This window comes from Poecile atricapillus, chromosome 15, assembly GCF_030490865.1.
Source record: "Poecile atricapillus isolate bPoeAtr1 chromosome 15, bPoeAtr1.hap1, whole genome shotgun sequence".
NCBI lineage: Eukaryota > Metazoa > Chordata > Aves > Passeriformes > Paridae > Poecile > Poecile atricapillus.
This window is the reverse complement of record NC_081263.1, coordinates 548707-567252: the sequence shown is the minus strand read 5'-3', so window position 1 is coordinate 567252 and position 18546 is coordinate 548707. Positions and strand designations below refer to the sequence as shown.

Here is an 18546-nt window from a genome sequence, read left to right as displayed (position 1 = left end):
ATTTCCCAGCATTTTGCATCAAGGAAGAAATGTTCTTGTGTATGTCTGGGTGCTGGGAGTGGCTGAGCTCAATTCAGCAGAGTGATGGAACAGATGCTTCAGCTTGGGTCCACACAAGTCCCACTGAAATCTGTGAGACTTAAACACATGCTCAGGCTGTTTGTCAGAGCGTGCTGGGAGTGCTGAACACAGGAGTGTGCACAGGGTTCCCTCGCCTGGCAGCGCTGCCCTGGGGCTGGGGAAGGTGTGGGAGCACAGGACCTGCCATGGTGTGTCTGAGGGACCAGAGTGTGAGAGCTGCCAGCTCTTTCTATCTCCCCCTCTCAGACACAGCTGGCTGCACCAGCACCTGCCTTCCAGCTGCAGAAGGCTCTGATTCACCCAACTTCTCCAGTCACCCAGTCCTGCCCTGCTCTATTCTCAGTACCAATAAATCTCCTGTAGACATCCCCTTTGTCACAGCCTGTTCCCCAGCTCCTAGCTCCATAGACTCTTCTCTGTTCCAAATGTAATTGCTCTTCATCCTTTTTTCCTGCTGTCTGGAACCATAGCTCATCATCCTACACTTCTCATTATCTTAATTAAACCAGGGCAAGTCAAGGGCCTGTTTTATAACCTGACATTACCCTGTACTTTTTTTTTAGCTCAAAAGGTGTGAATTAGTGCTGAGATATCTTCTTGGAGGAAATTGGCACCTCAGCTCCCTCAGTTTGCAATACTCTGGTTGTCTGAGGAGGGCTGAGTGAAAAACTGAGCTGAGCAGTCTGACGTGCCCCATCCCACCAGTCTTCTCCACAGCAATCCAGCTCCTGCCTGCTGCCTCTGGAGCTCCTGGGGGCTGCTCTGGGGAACTTGCAAACCACTAGAACTACCTCCTTATTTGATTCAGTTTGATTTGATCCCAGTCTGTTCTGATCTCTGCTCGCTGCTGTGGCCGGTGGGTGATTTGTTGGTTTTATCTGCATTTCTCACATTCCAGGAGGTGCCCGGGCAGCTGCAGCCCCCAGGAGCTGAGAGGGCTGAGAGCCATCCCCAGCGAGAGAGAGGAGGGAGAGAGGAGGGAGGCAGTAGCCTCAGCACATCTGTTTGTCAGAAAGGTCTTTGGGCTTACCCAGCCCAAAGAGGTGACAGCCCACTGCAGGAGGGTGGCTTGTGTCTCCTGCCCCCCTCAGCCCTCAGCTTCTCCATGCAAAACTGGCCTTTTGTGGTGTCAGGATAGACAAGGGTCTTGAGACAGCAGAGAGCCCAGTCCCAGAGTTTATAGCTTTGCTCTCCTCACATGGGGGGTGTTATAGTGGAGGTGTCTGCCCTGCCAGCACAGCTCTGGCCCTGGGCAGTGCAGGGTCTGCAGATCAAAAGAGAAATCTCCAAACTGGGAAAGGATTTGGGAATTGCACTCGAGGGCTCAGAGAAACATTTACCTGGTGTTAGACCTGAGTCACAGAACACCTTTCCCTGATGAGCTTTGGAAGCAGAGCCTCTGGCACAGGAGCAGCCCGGGGGTGTGGGAGCCTGTCCTGGTGACACCCAGACCCTCCAGAGGGGCTGCAAGAGCAGGAGGGTCCCCACCTGCTGGGGGAAGCCTGGGGGCTCGGTGCTAGTGAGGAAAGGCTGAGACAGGCTGTGCTTTAAATGCTTGCACCACTGGAACAGCGTGTGGGGAGCAGGAGGGCAACGAGTGCTGAATACAGAGATTTTCTTGCACTAAAATTCATCTTTAAAGTCTCATGTAAAGGAGTTGTTAGTTCCAGGAGAAAACTGACTACTCTGATTTTAAAAGGAAGCAAGAGATTCAGATGATATTGGGTGTTATTATGTCATCACTAACCACTGGCAGAATTTTTTTAAATTTTTTTTCTGAAGTGAAAATATATTTTTAAAACTTGTCTTCTCCCTTGCTGTCTGACCACTGTAAGACATTCAGCAATATTAGCAAAGCTGATGGCTGCTAAATGGCCTTATTTCCAACAGTAATGAGCTGCATTTAATAATGAATTAAACATCATTAACCAGGGAAGTTTTTGGTGAATGCGTCTTTAGTATCATTGTGCAGTAATTATCACGGGAGTGAATAGCTCATCTCTGTCCAGCTGCACCATTTGTCATTATTTGGAGGAGCAGTAAAATCCCTCTGGTCCAGGAGGACTAATAACATTAAATGACACCGAGTAAAGTTTAACAAGTGTTTCTGTTCTTCATGCAGACCACAATAACTAAGATGCTCAATCCTGCTTCACCTTGTTTCTCTGTCTCCATGATCCAGCTAGCCTGGCTGTGCTCCTGCAATCAATGAAAGTCTCTCTCAGTAAAATCTAACTCATGGGCACATGAAGTTTCTTTATTAAAAATTGATACATGCAATTAAACAAAGATAAAAGATGATAATGGAAGTAATGAAGCTGTTGGATGTTTGCAGTTTTTATTATACTTTTCCATTGCTTAGTAATGAGACCTTGCAGACTTCTTCATCATGTGTAGTTGTAGGGTCACATTCACAAAAACACACTTGATAATCTTCCAAAATGTCTTCCCTTAAAATACCAGCTTATGAAAAAAATCCCCAACTATTTGCCAGTACTTCTTTGGTGTTTCCTTACTTCCATAGCTGAGCGATACATTTTTGGCAAATCATACAGTTACCAAAATATTCCTTTTTGTGTGGAAAAAGGCATTGCACAGCTGGCAGCCAGGACCAGCTGAGGCTGCAGCACTCAGAATTGTGACTCAGGGTGGCTTTGGAAGGGTGAAAGCTCTGATGTGGGGATCCCTCTCAAGGGCCTCTCCTCTCCTCAGTTCCACAGTGCTGTTGCTGTGGGACAGGAGGAATCAGTGATGACGGCAGCTCCTCGGGTTTGTACCTCTGTGTGTGCTTAGCAGAGATCCCACTCCAGTCACAGAGCAGCTGCAGCCAAATCCAGCACAGTGCCCAAGCAGGCTCCCCATGTCTGGGGCTGCAGCTGAACATCCACATGTGTGATTTAACTGATGTGTACACAGCCCAGACAGCTGCAGCTCCAGGCTGGCCACAGCCATGAGCAAACTGTCTGTAAAACATCACCAGAGGGTCAAATCACTGCTCAAATCACTGGCCAGACTTCAGCTGGTGCCCAGGAGGGAAGGTGACGTGATGCTGATCCTTCTTGAGGGACCTGTTGGAAGCTGGGTGCTGTGGTGGGACAGGGAATGTCCCTCACTGCAATAACACCAGGGAACATCTCCATCCTCCTCTTGTTCCCCACTGCAGTAACACCAGGGAACATCTCCATCCCCTTGTTCCCCTCTGCAGTAACACCAGGGAACATCTCCATCCTCCTCTTGTTCCCCTCTGCAGTAACACCAGGGAACATCTCCATCCTCCCCTGTGCCCCTCTGCAGTAACACCAGGGAACATCTCCATCCTCCCCTGTGCCCCACTGCAGTAACACCAGGGAACATCTCCATCCCCTTGTTCCCCACTGCAGTAACACCAGGGAACATCTCCATCCTCCCCTGTGCCCCACTGCAGTAACACCAGGGAACATCTCCATCCTCCCCTTGTTCCCCACTGCAGTAACACCAGGGAACATCTCCATCCTCCCCTTGTGCCCCACTGCAGTAACACCAGGGAACATCTCCATCCTCCCCTGTGCCCCACTGCAGTAACACCAGGGAACATCTCCATCCCCTTGCTCCCCACTGCAGTAACACCAGGGAACATCTCCATCCCCTTGCTCCCCACTGCAGTAACACCAGGGAACATCTCCATCCCCTTGTTCCCCACTGCAGTAACACCAGGGAACATCTCCATCCTCCCCTGTGCCCCTCTGCAGTAACACCAGGGAACATCTCCATCCTCCCCTGTGCCCCTCTGCAGTAACACCAGGGAACATCTCCATCCTCCCCTGTTCCCCACTGCAGTAACACCAGGGAACATCTCCATCCCCTTGCTCCCCACTGCAGTAACTCCAGGGAACATCTCCATCCCCTTGTTCCCCTCTGCAGTAACACCAGGGAACATCTCCATCCTCCCCTGTGCCCCACTGCAATAACACCAGGGAACATCTCCATCCTCCCCTTGTGCCCCACTGCAGTAACACCAGGGAACATCTCCATCCTCTTGTTCCCCACTGCAGTAACTCCAGGGAACATCTCCATCCTCTTGTGCCCCACTGCAGTAACACCAGGGAACATCTCCATCCCCTTGTTCCCCACTGCAGTAACACCAGGGAACATCTCCATCCTCCCCTGTGCCCCACTGCAGTAACACCAGGGAACATCTCCATCCTCCCCTGTGCCCCTCTGCAGTAACACCAGGGAACATCTCCATCCTCTTGTTCCCCACTGCAGTAACACCAGGGAACATCTCCATCCTCCCCTGTGCCCCACTGCAGTAACACCAGGGAACATCTCCATCCTCCCCTGTGCCCCTCTGCAGTAACACCAGGGAACATCTCCATCCTCCTCTTGTTCCCCACTGCAATAACACCAGGGAACATCTCCATCCTCCCCTTGTGCCCCACTGCAGTAACACCAGGGAACACCTCCATCCTCTTGTTCCCTACTGCAGTAACACCAGGGAACATCTCCATCCTCCTCTTGTTCCCCACTGCAGTAACACCAGGGAACATCTCCATCCTCCCCTGTGCCCCACTGCAGTAACACCAGGGAACATCTCCATCCTCCCCTTGTTTCCCACTGCAGTAACACCATGGAACATCTCCATCCTCTTGTTCCCCACTGCAGTAACACCAGGGAACATCTCCATCCTCCCCTGTGCCCCTCTGCAGTAACACCAGGGAACATCTCCATCCTCCCCTGTGCCCCACTGCAGTAACACCAGGGAACATCTCCATCCTCCTCTTGTGCCCCTCTGCAATAACACCAGGGAACATCTCCATCCTCTTGTGCCCCACTGCAGTAACACCAGGGAACATCTCCATCCTCCCCTGTGCCCCACTGCAGTAACACCAGGGAACATCTCCATCCTCTTGTTCCCCACTGCAGTAACACCAGGGAACACCTCCATCCTCCCCTTGTTCTCCACTGCAGTAACACCAGGGAACATCTCCATCCTCCCCTGTGCCTGTCACACGCTCAGAAGGCAGCGCAGGGACCAGCCTGGGCACAGGGTTTCTCACAGCCTGGGCTCCCCAGCTGAGGAGGCTCCTGCCAGGGCTGCCACGGCCCAGCCCCTCGGGGCTCTGTGGAAACAGGCGTCAGCTCCCCGCTGGTGTCGGCCGGGAGCGAGGGCTGAGCTCCTTCTTCTGCCTCTTCTCTGATCAAAATATTTACAGCTCAGTGAGTGGGGCTGGCAACAGCCCCAAAACTTTGCTCTTGATAGTAAATGTCACATTTAATATTGATGATGTGGGCTACTCAAGTCACACTTAGATGAGTTAACCATTGGGAATGACATCTATAATAGGAAACTCCTAAAATGTGAGCTCCCTTATATGCGCCCATGGCTTCTTTTTTATAAAACATATAGAAACCTAAGCAATTAGGTAAAATTATACGGATGCTGTTTGCTGTTGTATGACCAGGAAACATCATCTGCAGTCCAGGCTGGTTTATTACTCACCTTAGCAGTGCAGGGCCTGCACCTGCTGGGGCACAGCGTGGTTGTTTTACAGCCCACAGGGAGCAGAGCAGCGCTGGCTGTGCCACCAAAGAGGGGCCCTGCTGTGCCAGACCCAGCTCTGCTCCCTCTGCTCCCTGTGCAGTGTCCCAGGTTCCCTCTGGTGGGATGGAGCCTGCCACAGGCTGATGCCACAATAACATTCCTGCTCGTGGATTTTCTCTTTGCTGTGCACTGAGATGGAAGTGAGCGAGCTCGCAGGGATTCAGGCCAGCGCTGATGCTGAGGATGAGCCAGGCTCTGCATTTTCACACCACTAACAAACAGCTGGGTGAGCAGCACAGTGAATTTGTAGCGTTCTGTGGGCACTTACCACAGAAGGAGACTCTGTACATTACCATATTACTGGAAACAAGAAGTAATACAAAGTTATGTGGACCATCAGCATTACAGCTTGACTGAAAAGGGTTTCTAATTATTGGGAGATAAATTCTCGACTGGGGTGTGTTGGTGCAAATGCTGGCTATCCACAGAAATTCAGTATTTTGGTCAGACCATGCTATCAGCTCTGTCAGCTGCTGTGTTGATCAAGTCACTGAATATTATGTGGTTATTCCACATCCCACTGTGTGAGGCTCACAGTTACCCTGGAGTGCAGTAAAAATGGTTGGTTATGGACCCCACAAATCCATTTTAGGTACCAAAAGTGGTCAGGAAGGCTCTGTAAGGAGGAGTGTTGTGAATTATGACAACTTCTGTAGAAAGGGATTGAAAATGTGGTCACATCCAGACTACTCTGTGTGAGGGATTTTTGTGCCACCCTCAGCCAGCTCACACAATCCCAGGTGAGTTCATCCACTGTGCATCACAGTTAGGCTGGAGAAAGCTTAGAGAAAATACAATATTCTATTATTCTTCTTGGCCTGGTAACTCATCCTGCTCCCATGGCAGGCAACTCCTCACCTAAAACTGGGGTGTTTACCCCAGTGCTGCACCACTGACACATCTGTGATTAGCACCTACCTCAGGTAAAAGAAAACGTAATTATTTGCACTTTTTACCTCTATGGTGTCGCTCAGCACATCTGCCAAAGTCTGCCCTGACTCATTCCTTCACCTAAGCCAGGAAAAACCAACCTTTATGAGTAGTAGCTATTAACCTTCTTTAACAGATGAGGAAACTGTGCACAAAGAGAATAAATTATTTACCCAAGGTCACAGAACAAATCCAAAATGCCATAATTGCAAAAAGGACCCAGACTACCCAATTCCAGTTTATGTGCTTTAACAGCAAGTGCTCTTCCTCCTCCCTGGGACTGACTCTCCCCCAGGCATTCCCTCATTCCTACCCTGTCATGCTTTTGTCATCTGGTTCCTACCCCACACCTTGCTCTGGCTCAGCAGGGTCACTGGGCACTGCTGTTCTTGGCCTCAGTGTAGGTTTGTGTTCAACTCTTTAGCAGTCTAAATGCAAATCACATAGTTGTGTTGAGGCACCAGTTCGTACTAATTTGTGCTCTGTTTTGCAATGGGAAGAGCTGAGAGACAGCTTTTTTAACCTTTAGTAATGGCAGGGTTTTTAAAGCTTGTTCTGTGAAGTAGTGGGACTGATTGTTTCATCAGCCTAAATCGTGGCTGAGATAAGCTTGGTCATTGAACACTGTAAAGCCCTTCAATCTCTGCTTATCTTGATGGCCCTGCAAAGGACCCTTTTGCCTGTAATCACGTTTGAAAGTGTCAGGAGCAGCTACTGCATCAACATGAGAATCAGCATATCTGATTCATTCCTTGCACTGAGTGAGTGAGCCTTGTCCCAGGACAAAATGTGCTCTGTATTGCTGGAGTTCACAGGTAAATGTATCACAGTCACTTGAGGCATTGTCGATGAAGAAAGAAAATACATTAACAAACCACAAGAAAAAACTCTGTAGCAGGAGCAAATCAAAAATGAATTTGATGTGCAAGAAAGGGAAACACCCAAATTACAGCCTGTGTATCTTGAATGTCTTATGAGAACCATAAAGATCCATCCCTCACCAGATGAAGGAGCAGCCACCAAGCACAGCAGTTAATTTCCTGCAGTGGAAAACAGAGGTGGATCAAAAGATCAGAAAGAGTAACTGTAAGAGACAATCACATGAACCAAGTGTGCTTGAGATCTTCTGGAAAGGCCCTGTCTGGGTTCAGCCTGAGAGCAAGGGGCTCTATTTTCAGCAGCACAGTTAACACCTTTTTGTTTCTCTCAGTAAGTCAAAAGCTTCTAGTGAGAAGCTCTGAAAGGACTAAAATAATATTTTTAACAGTTTTAAAATTGTTCCTCCTTTGTGTTTTTGCATCTTGCATTCAATGGAGGAGCTTCTTGGCACGCAGACCTCTCCCCCTTCGAGGCACAGCAGAAGGGGGGGTTCCTTTCACAAAGACAGTGGAATGTGAAGGGCACAGTGAACCTCCAGGAGGGTGCCCCAGTGCCTGGCTGCCACTCCTGGGCTCCTGAGAGCCACCTTGAGATATGCTGGGAATGACAATGACATCCTGAGAGCTGCCAAAAAACCGCAAGGAACAGCTGGTAAAAATGCTCAAACCTCCCAGTGCCCTTAATGTGCTGTAAACAAATCTGCTTCACTGAAACCACACACAAGGTGTTGGGAGCCTCGATTTATGGGCTTTGATCATTGGCACTCCCATCCCAAGCATCACAAACGTAGAGTACATTAGGAATTAAAACCCTCAAAGGAAATACTCCCAGCCTTCTCAGGTTGTTGTTGATGTTTCAAAAGGACAAAGAGCTTTTCTGGAATCCTGTAAAGAAAAATGTGTAGTAAAGGCTTTTTTTGCCTTGTTTTGGCCAGCCAGAGCTGCAAGCCATCAGCATTGTCACAATCTGTAGCTGCTGCTCTAGCACAGGAATGAAATATTCACACCTTTTGGCTGGAGTTTTTATTGAGGTTTCAGGTACCTACCTTCTGCCATCCATTCCATTTAAGTAATGATGACCAAAGCCCAGCTCACTTCTCAAAGATTAACAGCTTGCTGGAAATATCTGATTGTCTGAAAGCAGAACTGAAGGATGCTGCAGTCTGTTCCTCACTCCCAGGGAAGCCCCTGAGGCCAGGATTGATGCTGTCAATTACAGGATTAAAATCCCAGTGTGTCCCAGTGCAGAGGTGGCTGAATTCCAGTGGGGAGAAAGCAGTTTGAAGCCAAGGACACATGGCTTTGACAGCAGGATGGAAACTGGCTTAAAGTTGCTGTGAAATCATCATGACTTATTATTATGGGATCCTTCCATCTTGCAGAGAAGCAGCAGTAAATTATTTTGCACTGCTGATTTTTGGAAGCCCACAAGCAGCAGGAACAGGGGGCTCAGGAAGGTGCTGCCTGTGGCTGGTGGCTTGTCCCGGGTGTGACAGCTCAGGGAGCAGGTCTGTGTGTGCAGATGTGTTTGGGGGTTGTGTTACCACACCCAGGGTAATGTTTTCTTCTTACATCCATCCTCCTGCTCATTATCTTCATGCAAATTTGATCTTCCACTCAGGGCATTAAGGTCAGCAGCAGAAACCTGTTGAATTTGCATTGTTGTCCCTCTCACCCTCACATTTCCATTCTCTAAGTCCTTGATTACACATGGTAGGATTGTTTGGGCTTGTTTTTGCCAGGATTCGCACTTCACTGATCCTTGTGGGTGCCTTCCAACTCAGGATGTTCTGTGATTAAGTGGTCACTTAAAAACACCAATTGTCCCAGTTTTTTCTGCTCCTCACAGCCTCCCATGCCCCAGCACTAAAGCTCAGCAGCGCTGTCAGATCGTTTCCCTCCCCGCTAGATTTGCTCCAGCCTGCCAGAGCAGGGATTAGAATTTGGACTGACTCCTCCAGTCTCAAACATGTGCTCCAGCCTTCAGGGCATGGCAACAACCTCCCTTTCTCCCTTTTTCCTATGGGAAAGGACTGCCCTGGTGTATGTGTCCATCTCCTGAAGTTCCAGTGTCTGCCTTTTACGGTGATGTTTAGCTCTGCCCCAGACCCAGACTTCTTCTGCTGCTTTGGGCTCAGGTCTGTGATCCCATTTCTCAGGCATTTAACCCTTTGCCTATAAAGCACAGGAGGTACAGCCTGGTGCTGAGGTTTCTGCAAGGGCACTGAGGTGGGACAGGGCTGAGCTCAGGGTCCTGAGGGAAGCTGAGTTGGTTTTGGATTTCACTTCAGCATGAGGTAGGTGCCAGGGGAGTCAGAGCCCAACTGTGCAGAGCTGGCCCTTCACCACCTCACTGCACCTCTTTAATTCAAGTGGTGACTCACTGCCTGGAACAATTAGGTAGATGTCATATGCAGCTAGTGAGTGGTATTCTTCAGTGTTCATTTTACTTATTGTATTATATTATATTTTGATTTATAATTATATATACAGTGCATTCCTTTCCTGAGCTCCAGGCATCCTTGCCAAAATTAAAGAGTACTGTTAGCAAAACTAAAGCCAGCAGAAGCTCAGAGCTCTCTGTCAGAAATAACCAGAGCAACTCTTTTTTTCCACCAGTTCTTCATATATTGTCTGTTCCCCTTGCATTTATTTCCTATGAACCTCTGGATGAGGAGAGCAGCCCCTGGACCAATCTCTTGGCCCCACAACAGCAATGCAGAGAGCAACAAAACAGCTCCAACTCATTCCTCAGGTCTAGGAGCAGCATTTGTTAGTATTTTCAAGTATTCCAAATACTTTTTTCTTTGTACCCCTGGAGCTTCTACTGCTGGGAGGAATTCAGTGTAATCCTTAGGTGGGATGTGCAGGTGCTTGTGGGAGGGGGTGCAGTGAAGCATCACCTTGGTCTCTGGAAGCCAACATTCCTCTTTCTTGTTCAAGGAAATTCAGTTTGCTGCAAGCAGGCTTGTGGGGGGCTAGGGTGGGGTTTCTGGGAAGCTGAGGTGGCAGCAATGTATTCTCAAGGTTAATCACACTTGATTGTATGCAAATCGCTATTGCCCGCTACCACACATGATCAGAACCTCTAGGGACAAATTTCTGCCACTGGATGTGCTCAGTGGGATCTTTGGGATCAAGGTTTGCAGAAGGAGCAGGGATGAGGTGGTGGAACAGGCAGGTGTGCTTGGGACTGGGTGTTTGGCAAGTGAAGAGCAGACCCTGCTGTGCTGTCTCTGAGGTGCTCCTGAGACAAAGGGAATGTCCTGTAGCTCCCACCTCTCCTCTGCTCATCCTCAGCCTAGGCAGACCAGTAGAATTCCAAGGACTAGCATTACCTTGCCATGTAAAATACACTCTGAGAAAGTCACTAGGTTCTGCTGGATTTTGCAGTTTGGGAATATTTGTACTCAGGCTGGAGGCTTTGCTGTGTCCGTGCCACTGACAGCACCTGGCAAAGCTGAGAGCAGAGGGCTCATCCCTCTCACCCTGAAGCTCATGCCTCAGGCACAGTTCCTCTTCTCACCAGTTACTGCTGGTTAAGGGAGGTCAGGCTTGCCATGGGTTCATGTGCTACAGAGAGTTTTGCTTTCTCTGGGACAGATTTAGACTCTTATTTAATAAGCACAATTATAGCTGCTGTTTTGGTGTGTTGATGAAGCTTCCAGATGGCTAATTGTGTGTCCTGAAGGAAAAAAGAAACTCAGCAGCTGATGTATCCAAGTCCAACAGAGAACAATACCTCTGGCTCTGGGATCGCCAGATTCCTCATTTTAAAAAATAGATGTTGCCTTTGTTGTGATATAATAGCTTAAAAAATGATCCATAGAACATCTGAGACAGGATTATAAGAGGAATGTGAGAATTTCTGAGGTCCCTGTGGGAGGATGCTTTGGTTGGTTCAGTGACCCTGGGCTGTCCAGCAGGCAGGCAGTTGCATTCCTGGTGCAGGTGGCTGGATCTGCCTGACCCACAGGGTGAAAAGATCAGCAGTGCAGTTGTGATGGTTAAGGGAAGCCAGGGAACGCTCACTGCAGCGTTGCACTGCCCTCTTAGCTCCCAAGCCCTTTCCATCCTTTCCTGCCTGGAATGGCTGTGTCTCAAAGTCTGCTCTGCTGTTTTATACTGGTTTAACATGACTTTTAAGAACCCAGAGAACTGACAGTGTTGTTGCCTAGTAAAGTCAGTTTGTGAAACCGTTTCCTAGTTTTCTTTGTTCATAGTTTTTCTGAGCAGACTGGGCAATAAATTGATACAATTTTTACTGATAAAATATTTCTAATAATTCTGCCGATTCCCCCGCCAAAGTTATTTAAAGACGTCCCTGCTGAGACTTCAGTTACTCAGAAATTTGTATTAGTTCATATGGAGTTGAAACCCAGCACTGGCTTTGTTTACAGGAAGGTTGGCTCCTGGTCATGGGTGATTTTGGAAAGGAGACAGAGCTCAGGGAGGTGGCAGCTGCTGGAGAGGGTGGTGGCCATGGCCAGGGTGCAGCAGGAGGAGGAGGAGGAGGAGGAGGAGGAGGAGGAGGAGGAGGAGGAGGAGGAGGAGGAGGAGGAGGAGGAGGAGGTGCACTGGCAGCAGCCCCCAGGGCAGAGGGAGGCCCTGCAGAGCATTCAGAGCTGTGCCAGAGCACCTGCACAGAGCCCAGGCTCAGCAGCTCGGGCTGCACATGATGGAGAGGCTCAGATGCTGCCTCTGCTGCTCTGTGCTGAGCAGAGCCCTGGCAGCGCTCTCCCCAGCCCTGGGGGCTCACTCCTGCTGGGCTGGCAGCACCCACAGCCCCCCTGAGCACCCCCTCTGCTCCAGCAACAGCCGTGGGGTACCCCCCACTGCCCACTGCCCACAGGGACCTGGGGATGTGGTGCTACTTCATGGGGCTGAAGCTTCCATAATTACTGAGCTGGGAAGTTAATTAATTCCTTAATTATATTGAAACAGTGATCAGAGCTTTTATAACTTAACCATAACTTAAGAGTCCCTCCATCCTGTGTTCCTCCAGAAGCTCTCCCTGTGGTTTGGGGCAGTACAGAAACACTGTGGATGCTGTTGGGCTGTGTTGCCAGCCAAGGCTTTTGCTGGCCCGTGTGAATTGGGACGAGCTGTGCCCCTCACCCCTCACTGCCCAGACACTTCCCAGGGCATTTTCCCAGCTTGGGTCTGTGCTTGCCATGTGCCCAGCCTGGTCCTGAGGAGCCAGCCAGCCTTCATCCAGCTATTCCACTGCTAGTGTCAGCATGAATAAAACATGTTCCTTTTAAGCTACCACAACTTTTGACAGCTACAGTGATGTAAATAAAGCAGCTAACGCAGATGCTAATATTAATTCTCATGACCCAGTTGTGCTTCACTAATAGTATCTGGGTTACCAGCCAGGCAAGACAAGAGCACAAATATTTAGCCTGTCTCAGTCTGTTACACCAAAAAAGCAAGCATTTGAAGATATTAATTTCTAGACCTAAATATCAAACTTGCCCTCCATTAGGAAAAGATGGAAGGAAGTTCTGAAAAAGTCACCAAAATGCATGTTTAGTGGTGGTAGGCAGTTAAGCCATGCTGGCCATGCACAGGGTGATGCCAGCACCTCTTGCTGTGCTGTAAATGTGCTGTGACATCCTGGGGTCAGGCCTGGTCCTGGGCATGCATCACACAGAGTGTCACAGCAGGGAGACATGTGCTGTGTGCAGGATCGAGAGCTGTCTTGGGGTTTTCAAGGCAATGTTTAAGACATTAGTTAGCAATGTTAAGATTTCAGGATAATCATCCATTTAGCCCTTTCCAGCTGCAGCTGCTCTCGCCTTGGCCATTCCTTTGGTTTCTGCCCAGGAAAGCTCCTTGATATTCAGCTTTTTCTGGAGGCATTCAAAGACTGTCAGGTGTGAAGAGAGGTTTGGGAGAAGCATGGATGTTGTCACACAGCCTCCTGCAGCCGCAATGAAGCAGCTGGGCCATTCCAACCTGCCTTGGCACTGTGGCACAGCCCGAGGCAGCTGCTCAGGCACCAGGGCTGCTGCAGCCCAGCTCCTGTACTGGCTGTAGGTGTAATATTGCATCTTTACACAGCCTCTCCAGAAAGGCCAGGCTCAGGGCCTCGCTGATCAGGACCAGCTTTCTTTATCCTCACAGCTGTGCAAAAAATACAGAAGCGTGTGAGCAGCCTTCAGCCTTGGCACAGCCATCTGTGAGGGCAGCGTTATTGCCATTGGTACGTGGGCATGGATTTGGGCTCTCTGTCATAGGAATTAGTAGGACAGCTCTTCCTACAAAGAACTCGATTGCATTTACTCAAAGCAGCTGACTGAAGGCAGGGAGCAGCCTTTGGGGTGTGTGTGGTAAAGGTGTTTGTGTTTCTATCATAACGTGACCCTGTGGCTGCACAGAGGCAGAATTGAGCTGCTCACAGCGGGCTTGGAGGCTTAATTAGGCTTCCAGTGTTCTGTAAAGTTCACTTCACTGCTCAGAGGACAGTTTAGGATCAGCATAATAGGATTATTGCTGCTATATACAGCTGCCTAAGCCAGGAAGTCCTCGTAATGGGCCTTTACCCAGTAGGAAAATCTTTGCAGAGAATGCTTTTTGTACCCCACGTCCTGGGGGATCCTGCCTTGCCCACACCCACACCCAGCCCAGGGGAGAGCTCTGGAGCCGCTCGTGTTCCATCGTGCCCCACAGCCACAGCCAGTATGGGCTGCCCGAGGAGTTCTCTCCTTGTAAGCATTTCCCCTGACACAATCCCGGGGCCGAGGGCCGGGTGTGCCCCGGCTGGATCATCCCTGGCTCCTGCGGGCAGCGGGGCCGGAGAGCAGCGGGGGCACACGGTCCCGGCTGCGGCTGGAGAGCCAGAGCCCGGCTGGGACCGGGGAGAGAGGGCTGAGCCTTCTCCCGAGCAGCCACAAACCCTGGTCCTGCACCGCAAACAACAGGAGATCGAAAAGCACCGAGTCCTCAGCCCCCGCTCAGCCTGTCCCAGCTGCTCCACAAGGAATTCCTGCCTGGAAAGGCCACGCTGGGATCCCCTCCCGCTCTGAGCTTCTTCCCACGGGCTCCAGTCGCCACGGCGCTTTAATGCGGTTTTATCACTGCTGTATTTCCTAACACGGCAGTGATCAGCGAGCACTGGAGGAGGAGGCAGATGGCAGAGATGGGGGAACCCCTTGGTTAGCAGGGGACAGCACCTGGCCAGGCAGGCAGCGAGGTCCGGCACGGGGCTGGGATGGACACAGGGCTGGGATGGACCTGGTCCCACACAGGGCTGGGATGGACACGGGGCTGGGATGAACACGGGGTTGGGATGGACACGGTCCCACACCACACACAGGGGTCTGGGATGGACACGGGGCTGGGATGGACACGGTCCCACACCACACACAGGGGTCTGGGATGGACACGGGGCTGGGATGGACACGGTCCCACACCACACACAGGGGTCTGGGATGGACACGGGGCTGGGATGGACACAGGGCTGGGATGGACACGGGGCTGGGATGGACACAGGGCTGGGATGGACACGGGGCTGGGATGGACACAGGGCTGGGATGGACACGGGGCTGGGATGGACACAGGGCTGGGATGGACACGGGGCTGGGATGGACACGGGGCTGGGATGGACACAGGGCTGGGATGGACACGGGGCTGGGATGGACACAGGGCTGGGATGGACACGGTCCCACACCACACACAGGGGTCTGGGATGGACACGGGGCTGGGATGGACACAGGGCTGGGATGGACACGGGGCTGGGATGGACACGGGGCTGGGATGGACACGGTCCCACACCACACACAGGGGTCTGGGATGGACACAGGGCTGGGATGGACACGGGGCTGGGATGGACACAGGGCTGGGATGGACACGGTCCCACACCACACACAGGGGTCTGGGATGAACACGGTCCCACACGGGGCTGAGCACAGGCCCAGCTGCTTTGGGCCACTCTCAGGGTCCCGGTTCCCCCTCCGGGACTGCTCTACAGCACCCGAGGAGCAGAGTTAGAGCTCAGCTCTGAGCCAACATTCCCGCTGATGCTGCTCCCAACAAGGCCGCTTCCCTTTGCCTTTTCTGCAGCGGCAGGTAATTCACAGATAAAACAATCGTGCTTATACACACACAGACGCGTAGGAGCTAGTCTTAATCTTTCCAAATCCCTTAATATACCTTATGTATACAGTTTGGAACTTGTAGATTTAGCACGATAGATTGATTTCATGTGCTATCTCAATGGAAAATGACATTAGTAACTACGTTTTTTTTTATATTACTTTTTCCCCCTGTCTGAGCTGCTGCAGATCACTGAGCTGTGGCCTGTCTGCCCAGGGCACAGCAGCACTTAGGGCAGACCAATTCCCCTGATTGCATCTGGTGCTCTTGTCTGGATTACATAAAGCCTAAAATGTGGTACAGCCTTAGAAGAATTTAGCCAAATCACTGTAGTTTGAGCATATGTTATAACCAATCAGTTGGAATGGTTGTAGTTATTTTTCACAACTCCCCCAAAATGGAGAAAATGGATGAGAATTGAGTGGGTCATGTGGATTGACAGGGGAAGCTGCGATGACAGTTTGAGACAGATGACTCAGGGTTTTTGCTTTACGGTTTTCTGCATTTCACCACCAGGAATTTCCAAGGGGTTCTCCAGTAAAAGCAGGCAGGCAGAAATGCAGACTTGCCTCATTAGCCATCCCATAGTGAACGTGCTCCTGTCCCTGAGTGCTCCTCTCCTCCCCAGCCCTGCAGGGCAGCTGCTGCTGATAGCACCCACAGCACAGCGAGCTGTCCCCAGAGCTGTCCCCCAAAATGTCCCCAGAGATGTCCCTGGAGCTGTCCCCAGAGCTGTCCCCAGAGCTGTCCCCCAAAATGTCCCCCGAGATGTCCCTGGAGCTGTCCCCAGAGCTGTCCCCAGAGATGTCCCCAGAGCTGTCCCCAGAGCTGTCCCCCAAAATGTCCCCCGAGATGTCCCTGGAGCTGTCCCCAGAGCTGTTCCCAGAGCTGTCCCCAGAGCTGTTCCCAGAGCTGTCTCAGGGTGTCTGGCACCCCTTTTCTGGTGGGGACAGCTCTGGTTTATCTTGTGGAGCCCAGGGAAAGTCTCTGCATGAGGCAGCGTCACCCGGAGCTGCAGAGCCAGCTGTGTTTGGGTACAGGCATTGCATCTCCACTCACAATGTTCTCACTTCACTACTAAGCACAGACTATGTTTGTTGCCTTTGCCTTCAGAAGAAAAAAAGTTTCCACTGTATAAATCAAGCTATGGCCAACCTGGGCTATTGTTTTGTCTATGTTTTTATGTCCCTTTTAATAATATGCATGCCCCATCTGTTAGAAAATGCCTGGATTTACACATTACCTCATTAGTCTTACTGTCTATCTGGCATTCTTTCCATCCTACAGGCTCGTAACTCCTTTTGCATCACTGATTAAATCATTTGCCTGGGCCATTAGCAACAAGGCTCAGTGTTTTATACTCCTGGCTCCATAGGAGGTGATGTGGGAGAGGGCTGAGAAAGGAGGAATAAGTCAATTTTTAAGCCTCAAAATGGGAATACTGGAATAGAGAGATCAAGGAAGATATATTTTATGGTGGTACTGTCACAAGCAAATTGAAGCCTTGGCTGGTATCTTAGCTGGGTTCCTGTTGGGTGGGGAGTTTTCAGGGGACAGAACCGCTCAGACCATCACAACTTTTACTGGAACAGCCGGGGACAAATAAACCCCCCAAAGCGATGGGAGGAGCTGGGCCTGGCTCCCTGCCAGGCTGGTAGCAGGTGGATCCAGCACAGTTTGGTGAAGCCAGGTTGGTTCCTGGGCTGTGCTCAGGACAGCCACAGGTGCTGCTGGGTGTGCTGGACCCTGTGCAGCAGCACCAGGGTGGGCACAGACAGACCCCGGGCACGCAGTGACCCCCATGCAGGAGCTGAGCTTTCGCTCTATAACAGGGACTGGGGTTTTTCTCTGGACTGCAGATCTCGTGCACAGACCCTCGTGAAGGTGGGGACAGGGCAGACTGGGATGGGCACACTCGTGTGCAAACTTTCACCTGGCATCACAGGCACAGGGCAGCCTTTGGCAGGGCTTGGCCAAGGGCTGCAGCTCAGTTCAGGAGCTCCACGAGGCAGCACGGGAGGAACAAAACTCCTTCCACAGAGGGAAATCCCAGCCACACTGCACCTGCCTGCAGCAGGAGGGACTCGAGCATTGAGCCACCGCCACCTGGAGTCTGTCCACTTGGTGCTGGCACAGCTCCTCCCTGCCAGAAAAAGAACACTAACAGAGTTATTTTCTTCAGAATAATAAAACAGAGAAACAGTAACAAAGCCAAGAACATTGAGATGGTGACAGCAAGAGCCTGGCTTAAATACCCCAAAATAACATCTGCCAGAGCCTGATTTCAAAGCAGCAGCTGTTGCCTGGAATTAAAACACAAAACTTTCCAAATGGTATTAAGAGTGATAATATAAAGAGCAAATCTTTAGTGAAAGCTTTCAGGTGCACAAAAATGGCTCTGTGCACACATGATAAATGATTTCTACAATTTTTGTAATTGCATTTTTTATAATGTTATTGTATTTATAACGTTTTTATAACGTTAATTAATTAGTATATCTAGCAGGTACACACAACAGGAGATCAGCTGAGTCAGCCCCTTGGAGTTGGTCCAGGGGTTTCTTTGCCCCATTTCTTGTTATGTCCCCAGTTCTGGTGGAAAACAAGATGTTCTTGTCAGAAATTATCTTCTTAAGAGTAAGACTAAACAGATTTTCAAGAATGTGTTAGTAAGGGTTAGCTTATTGTGAGAAAAGACAGGAAAAGTACTAGAAACCATACAAGTATAGATTAAAAATCTACAAAGCTGCAAATATATGAAAAATACATAAAAAGCTAAAAAATCTTAAGGCATCACAGACACTGCACTGCAAACACAGAGACTTGGTGATTGTTACTTTCTTCTTCAAAAGAATTTTTTTAACCTTTAAGAAACTCTCCAAGCCCCTCCAAATTTCCCATTTTACATCTTCCACCATATTCACATAAAAGGAAATTGGCTGCAATTGCTTTCTGCAAACAGCACACCTGGAAAGG

General features: G+C 50.2%; 1 protein-coding gene and 1 long non-coding RNA gene across 2 annotated transcripts in view; one reads left to right on the top strand and one right to left on the bottom strand.

The window, feature by feature from the left end:
• LOC131584832 (uncharacterized) overlaps positions 1-18546 on the bottom strand; it is a 113712-nt gene that overhangs the window by 51173 nt on the left and 43993 nt on the right. The window lies entirely within an intron of this gene.
• The window catches only part of KCNB1 (potassium voltage-gated channel subfamily B member 1), a 106842-nt gene that overhangs the window by 71242 nt on the left and 17054 nt on the right, over positions 1-18546 (top strand). The gene's annotated exons all lie outside the window — the stretch shown is intronic.